Source organism: Akebia trifoliata, chromosome 13 (genome assembly GCF_017979445.1).
Source record: "Akebia trifoliata isolate Shusen 1 chromosome 13, ASM1797944v1, whole genome shotgun sequence".
In the NCBI taxonomy this organism is placed as follows: Eukaryota; Viridiplantae; Streptophyta; class Magnoliopsida; order Ranunculales; family Lardizabalaceae; genus Akebia; species Akebia trifoliata.
The window spans coordinates 15,865,282-15,873,563 of record NC_141387.1 but is presented as its reverse complement, the minus strand read 5'-3'; the positions used below and the strand labels follow the sequence as shown (position 1 = coordinate 15,873,563).

Here is an 8,282-nt window from a genome sequence, read left to right as displayed (position 1 = left end):
GTTGTTTTGATGTTAGGGGTATTTTGGTAATTTGGTCATTTTTAGTGGTTTTTATCGTGAAGCTTCTTTTTAGTTTGCGAGATGATGATTTCTATGTTTCTGGGATCGTATTTTCCTAGCGTAGCGTGATTTCTAAAGTTTTGTTAGTTTGAGATACCTCATCCGGATTTCTGAAACATATCTAGTAACAAAATAAAGCATTAGAATAGACATCCATCATTGGGAACCGTTGCGATCGGATTGACGAGTTGATTAATCAGGCGAGTGCAAAAATGGGGTGTCTACAGATGTCAGGAAAAGCTTGAGCATCAACATTGGATCCATGGCATATTTTTCGTATAAGATCTCGAATTTAGAGATGTGTTCGCTTAGAGCTATGGATCCATCATACTGAGGGAAGGTCAATGGAATAAATTTTTTCGAGAAAGGGTGTGAAAATACTTCTCTTTGGAATACTCTTTGATGATTCTTTTTCTCTCATTTCTTTGAATTGACTAGATCTTTTATCATTTTTTACATATGATGTTTTTGACTTTTATCATGTTGTTTAAGGAGAAATCATTTTGAAGTTGCATTTTGAGTAAATTCTCATAGCACTTCGAAGGTTCAATAAATTTGTATTCTTTTTTGGGTATTTGTTCTTTTTTCTCTCTCATCAATTTATCCATGGCCTCTCTCATCTAAAGTAACTATGATTTTTGAGCTCTATTCCCCTTTAATAACTCGTCATCTTTACTCCTATCAACCATTGGTGCCTTGGAAGTAGAAGCATTGTCTCTTTTATATGCCTTTCTATCCGTTATTTGGGCTTCTCTAATGCTATTTCTTATTTCTCTCAACAACCCATAGAAAATATCCTTGATTGCGTTCAAATCCATTACCTACTGGATTTTCAGCCGGTATTTTCCTAGCTTCATTGTCGGCCATCTCACTGGTTAATTCCACTAAGTCCACCAGACAGTCATATATTTGAACATTGCCTTTGTATTGTTTAGATTGACTTATAAATTCTTTTGCTTTTAAAATCAGATCATCAATGTTAGAAATGCAAGATTTTTTTTTATTTTTTTTGTTTTGATGAAAATCACGTATCCTAGAAAAATGTTTAAAACTACTCAAACAAAATCATTAACATTGCAAGCATTAAGAAGGAAGATAATCACATTATCAATAAAAGCATAAAACCAATTTTATAATTGAAACAACCACATTGGTGCTTGAAAATAATTATATTATCAACCAAATGGCTTAGGATATCTCAAAATAATAGCATGTTATAAAAAATAGTACCATTAACAATTAAAAAGATGATAAAATAAAGCAATGCAACACTCACAAATTTATTAAAATAGTCACATCAATAATAAAAGACAATATTATCATCTTAGAAAATAATTTATGTTTGATTTCTAGGCAACAAACATATACCAAAAGGCTAAAAACAAAATATTGGTATAAAAATAGTTAAGAAAAATTGGGTAGCATAACACCTTAGAAAAGATGAAATGTTACCACACAAGTGGCATCAAACCAAGTCTCTAATTCTCTAAAGAGAGAAAAAGTGGTGTAGTAGTGATATCACTAGAGTGATAATATTTTTTCGAAGAAAAATGTGGGGTGTTACTCAACACTCAATTCATCCATCAAATCTAAATCTCAAAACAAGAAAAGAAGCAAGAGAAGAAGGAATTGAAAATACGAGAAAAATAAGCAAGAAATGAATATTGAAATAAATAAAAGAAAAAGACATAAGAAATAAGGAAAAACCACTCGAATTAAAAGATAAAACCCTGTTGACATCGTTATATAACAATTTTGAGATCATCATAGAGTAAATTTGAGGGCACTAATAACAATTTAAAAATACTTTTAGTAAAAATTGGATGAAGAATAATTTTCAACAAAAATCTCCATATAATGACTTTAAATTCGCTATATAGTAGAATTTGGTGAAATTGGAATGTTTTCAACAATCTTAAAAAAAATACAACAAAAAGAAATAAAGTTTCATCAAAACATATCAAAAATAGCAAGATTGGACATTCATTATCAAGATTTGCGGATAAAATAGATCAAGTAAATAAATTAAAAAAGGAAAATACCAAGAATTAAGCATCTATCAAACTCAAAATGTAAACTAAAATAGAAAAAGTTAATTTGGATCAAAATCAAATAAAAAAGAGATAAATAGAAAAGGAAATAAGGAAAACAATGAGTTAAAGAAAAGAAAATAACATTTGAACATAAGATAGACATTTAAAATAATAATCTGAAAAATTATGAGAGTTTCTATTGAAAGAAAGATTGGAAAGTGACCAGAACAGATAACAAATTCATCTAAGATGAATATCACACGAAGAAAAATAGAGATAATTATGAACAAGAATTCTTAGCAAAGAAGACAATCAAAATCAAATTTGAAAAAAATAAAATTCACACAAAAACAACATCATTGCATGTTTAAAATCTTCAAATCTAAATGCAAATGAAAGGAATAAGAAAGAAAATTTAGAAGATGTAAACTGGAACCGATCACAACTAAGATCTTCTTAATGAAATTACCATTTTTGTTCCCACTCCAGATGGATTGATTTGAAAATTCTTCATTTTTGTTGTTGGTTGGAGTGGTACATTTCTAAGAGTTCATGATTAATCTCATCTCTCTACAAGGAGAAAAGATCGAGGATCTAATCTTATACGTAGTAAAATAATCGAATCTATTTTAGTTTTTGTTACCCAGATTTGAGTCGAAATAAAATATCACATCTTAATTATATCTAATACAAACTTTTAGATTCAATTAAAGATTTTTCTAGTGGTAAAAGATCAGAATTCAAGATTAGAAATCAAAACTAATGGTGAAAAGCAATTGGCAATTAAGAAATCAAGATTAATGGTGGAAATCCAATTTAATGATAAAAGAACTAAGAATTCACAGTGAAAAATTAAGATTAATGGTGAAAACCAGATTGATCCAACTTTAAAAAAAATTTCGACGATTATTAGGGAGAAATCTCTCAAGATCTGAAAGTCTCTATCTAAATTTCTCTCATTATAATTTTGTTTAACCTTAACTCTTATTTTTAGCCCCTTTTGAATGGAGACCCCTCCCCTCTATTTATAGCTTTCGAGTAAGGAGGTTTTACATAGGAAAAAAATGAAAATCAAGAAATGCATGAAAACCAGTTAAGTTGCCAAAGTTGGAGATTGTTATTTTAAGCATTTTGCTTTGATCGCTACCATCACTGTTTGCTTGATAATATGCAGTCTTACAGCCAATTGAAATATGCAATGTGGAATACTATGATGCAGAATCTCAACTTAGCAAATCGTAAAATGTCACGTGCCACAACTTGCAACAGTATCGTTGAACATGCCGAGGGGCCCTATTGACCTTCTTCGTGCAGTTCGACCTAGTATATACCTACTAATTGATGTGTGTTGGATCAACACGTTCCTCTTCAACCCTACAAGATTGAAAAAATAAAAAATAAATTTACTAAAAAGTGGGAGGGATGCAATATGATGACTTCCCAGGAGGACGTCCATCCTAGTTATACTTTCTGCTAAGTACACTTAATTACGAAGTTCTAATGGGATATGAAGCATTAATGATGGTATGATCGATCCCATAGTAGTTAAGCCATTTTATATTTACTTAACTCATCAAATCTTACAGGTTGTCATTGATGGAATAATGCACGGATGAGTATACAGCCATGTGACCCAATGGAATCATAACTGTCGCTGCTCGCTCAATTAGATGCATCGTACGGTTGATTGAAATATTCCACGAAAAATATCACAACATCAAATCTTGAACAAGCTAATCGCAGAATATCACGTGTTACAACTTGTGATAGTTTTTCGAAACGTACCGGTGGGCCCACAGATCTTTTCCATGTGGTTAGACCTACGGTACCCCCGTCACTTGGTATGTGTTGGACCAACACGTCCCTATGTAACCCTGCTTGATTGAAAAAAATAGAATAAATAAATTTACTAAAAAAGTGGGAAGGGTGTAACACCAGGACTTTCAAAGAGGTCACCCATCCTAGTTCTACTCTCACCCAAGCATACTAAAATATGGAGTTCTAATGAGATCTATTGCATTAGTGTTGGTATAATCGCACCCTTAGGATTTGCACCATTATATTTACTTAAGTCATTTGATCGTACGCGTCACCATCGATGGAATAATGCATGGATGAGTACATGGCCATGTGACCCAACAAAATCATAAACATCACCATTCGTCTGATCAAATGCAACTTTACGACCAGCAAAAATATGTTGCATGGAATACTATGATACCTAATTTTACTCAGCCAACCGTTAAATGCCATGTATCACAGCTTGCAACAATTTCATCAAACGTACCGATGACGATCACAAACCTTCTTCATGCGGTTCAACCTACCGTACCTCCACCACTTGGAATGTATTGGACCAACACATCCCTATCCAACCCTGGCCAACTCAAAAAATAAAATAAAATAATAAATATACTACAAAGTAGGAGGGGTGCAACCAAAGACTTTCTAGGAAATCATCCACCCTAGTACTACTTTTGCAAAAGCACGCTTAACTATGGAGTTCTGATTGGATACAATGCATTAATACTAATATGATTGCAACTGTAGCATTTACGCAATTTTATTTATTTACGTCGTCTCATCCTACACATTGCCATTGATGGAATAATGCACTGATGAGTATATAGCCACATGACCCAATGAAATCATAATTGTCTTTGGTCGCCTTATTAGATGCAGCCTTACAGCTAGTCAAAATATATCACGTGGAATACTACGATGTTGAATATCGATTTCATCAAATGTGGAGTGCCACATGTCCGAACTTGCTATAATTTCGTGGAATGCACTGGTGGGTCCTATAGACCTTCTCTATACGATTCGACCTAGTGCAACCTCACCACTTGGTGAGGATAGGACAAACATGTCCCTATCTGATCCTGCCCAAATTTACTAAAAACTAAGAGGGATACAACATGAGAACTTCCCAAGAGGTAACCCATCCTAGTATTACTCTTGCCCAAACATGCTTAACTACAGAGTTTTGATAGGATTTGATGAATTACTGCTGGTATGATCAAACATTTAATATTTGCAAAATTTTATTTACATGAGTCATCCAATCCTATATGTTGATGAAATAATCCATGGATGAATACATGGCAACGTGACCCAACAAAATTGTAATTATCACATTTTGCTTGATCAGATGCAGTCTTACGACCAAGTAAAATATGCCACATGAAATACTATAACACCAAATCTTAACTAAGCTAACCATGGAACGCCATGTGTCACAACTTATGATAGTTTTGTCGAACTTACTGGTGAACCCCATAGACCTTTTCCATATAGTTCAACCTATTGTACCTTCGCCATTTGGTGTGGTTAGACCAACTGAAAGTGCCTTTCGAAAAATTTGCGTGATATACGTGAAGCCTGATGTTTTTGGAATCGTCACCTAGTTTAGGTCTAAGAACCATAAGATGACCTTGAATTGAATTTGGGTTATTCTACGATAAAGACAATTGGTAAGGGATCAGACTACGAGTATTAGAAGATGCTAGGCACTAAACCCCCCTGATCGAGATAATCGGTCTTTACTACGATCTAAGACTATCCTACGGTCAACGGGTGAAGACTAAAGTCAAATTAGGAGTCAAAATCAAACTTAAAGTCAACTAGAGAGACTAAGGTCAAAAATACCTAGGTCAATGTCCTAATGAAAACGATAAGACTATGGCCAAAAGTCAAAGGTCAAATATCAAAACAATGGTCAAAAGTCAAATCGAAATAATCAAATTAAATTGAAAATCCTACTAAGTTGAATTGTAAAATTTTGAAAAATAATTCAAAAAATGAAATAATAATGAAAATTTTTATTTTTTATTATGGTTGGGCCTAAAGTGACTTCTAAGCTTGCCTATGTATCCCGGATCTATTTTGGGATTAGACCAAATATAATTCAACATATGTTTATTTAATTTTCTTTTTTTATTTTTTTTTCAAAAATAAAGTTGACTAAAAAAAATCTTTACATGTATTAAATTGACTTGGCATAAACTAGAAAAAGAAAATAAAAAATAAAGAAAACGATTAACTATAGAAGTGAAGGCAATCGATTGCTGAGGTCCCTTTAAAAAAGTTGAGTAAACGTTGTGATGGCTTTGACACAAAAATCAAAGACTGAAAAGATTGGGCTCGGGGCATGCAAAATCATGAGTGAGATAGATCGGTTCAAGTTCCTTTCAACCAAGAGTGATAGGAAGTCAATGTGTGAGAAAACTAAGTAGACGAGAGGTTTGTGAATTTTTGGGCCTTGCACAGTGTATAGACCTAGAAGGGGATGTATATGTAAAATAAAATTCTTTTTAAATCTCCTAACTTATATAGGTAAGTCAACTGATGATATTAAGAAACCTAGATAATTCACCAATCAAGAAGCTAACTTAGGTCTCAAGATTATGCTAAAGCAACTTAGTACTTAGAGATGCATACATTTAAGTTAAATCATTCATGGCAAGGCATGCAACTCTAAAATATGATGTAGACATTTTATCAAACATTTGATATGAAAGTCATGGCATTCACATTCGTTCAAAACAAGGCATAAAACATAATTGTAAAAGAGACACAAAATTTATAGTGGTTCAGCAACTTGCCTACATCTACTATCAAGTACCCTACTCTAGGGTCTTGGGTTTCACTAACAAATAAGATTTACGATTCACTTCAAAACCTTACAACTAAGATTTTTCTCTAGGCTAAATCTAAACATATGGTTTGAGAAGAAAACTTCTTCCTTAAACTTGTGGATTTTGACCCTAGGAAATCCACAATCTTGGTCTCTTGAGTAGGATCCTCAACTCTATCAAGAGCTTAATTTTAATTAGGAACCATGAACTTTTAGATAATGAAAAGGAAAACTAAAAACCCACTTAAAAGGACTTGACTCAATTTGATCGATCTCTCAATTAGATGATTGAACTTTTTATTTCCTTGAGGTTATCTTCTCCATTAATGTGTTCCAATATATGTGAAAGGCAATGGTGAAGGGATGAAGATGATCAAACAAGAAAGAGCTTAGGTTGAAGATGGGTTCAACTAAGATTTGGACCTTCTATTATTAGAGGAGGCTCTCTAGATGTTATGAGATGAGAACAAATCTTTTCTAGAGTTTAAGACCCCACAAATGAACTTAAGGGTTGAGTTTTAAAGACATTTGAGGCTAGACTTATTGCTACCGGTGGGGTTGATTTAATTATCGGGGCACTAACAGCTCCAACGATTATATTTTTGAATTTTTAGATCGTTGGAGTAACTCTAGTAGCAGTCTTGGTGGACACACTAGCCTCCCTAATTGAACATGAGCGCATGTTGTCGGTGGCCCTAGAAAATTTCCAAGGGCCCTTGGTTTAATTATGGCAGAGAGAAACACTACATGTCACAACTTACTACAGTTTTGTCGAAACACACACCACGGGCCCACTAACTTTCTCCATGCAGTTCAACCCACCATACCCTCGACCTTCGTGTGTGTTGGACCAACATGCCCCTATTTGACCTCGTCCTACTGAAAAAAATTGAATTGAGCAAAAAAAGTGGGAGAGGTGCAACATGAGGACTTCTTAGGAGGTCAACCATCCTAGTACTACTCTCCCACAAGCACGCTTAGCTGCATAGTTCTGATGGGATCCGGTGCAGTAGTGTTGGTATGATCGCACCCATAGTATTTACACCATTTTATTTACTTAATTCATCTTATCCTATGCTTCGCCGTCAATGGAATAATACACGGATGACTACATGGTCACATGACCCAACAAAATCGTAACACGTCACAGTTTGCTTAGTCAGATGCAGCCTTACGATCGATCGAAATATGCCACATGGTATACTAAGACGTTATATCCTGACTTAACCAAACAAGGAACACCATGTTTCACAACTTGCAACAGTTTCACCGAACGCACACGCGGGCCTATAGACCTTTTTTATGCGATTCGACCCATTTTACCCTCGCCCTTCGTGCATCTTGGACCAACACGTCCTTATACGACCCCGTCCAACTAAACAAAATTTAATAAACCAATTGAATATAATAAAAAAGTGGGAGGGGTGTAACATGAGGACTTCCTAAGAGGCCACTCATTCTAGTACTACTCTCGTTCAAACACATTTTCTTGTAAAGTTCTAATGGGATTCAGTGTATTAGTGCTGGTATGATCACACGCATAGTATTAGCGT

The 8,282-nt window shown here is 34.1% G+C and overlaps 1 pseudogene; it reads right to left on the bottom strand.

The window, feature by feature from the left end:
* Nucleotides 1-7,642: 7,642 nt before the first annotated feature.
* Nucleotides 7,643-7,761, bottom strand: LOC147388019 (5S ribosomal RNA; annotated as a pseudogene).
* Nucleotides 7,762-8,282: the final 521 nt, after the last annotated feature.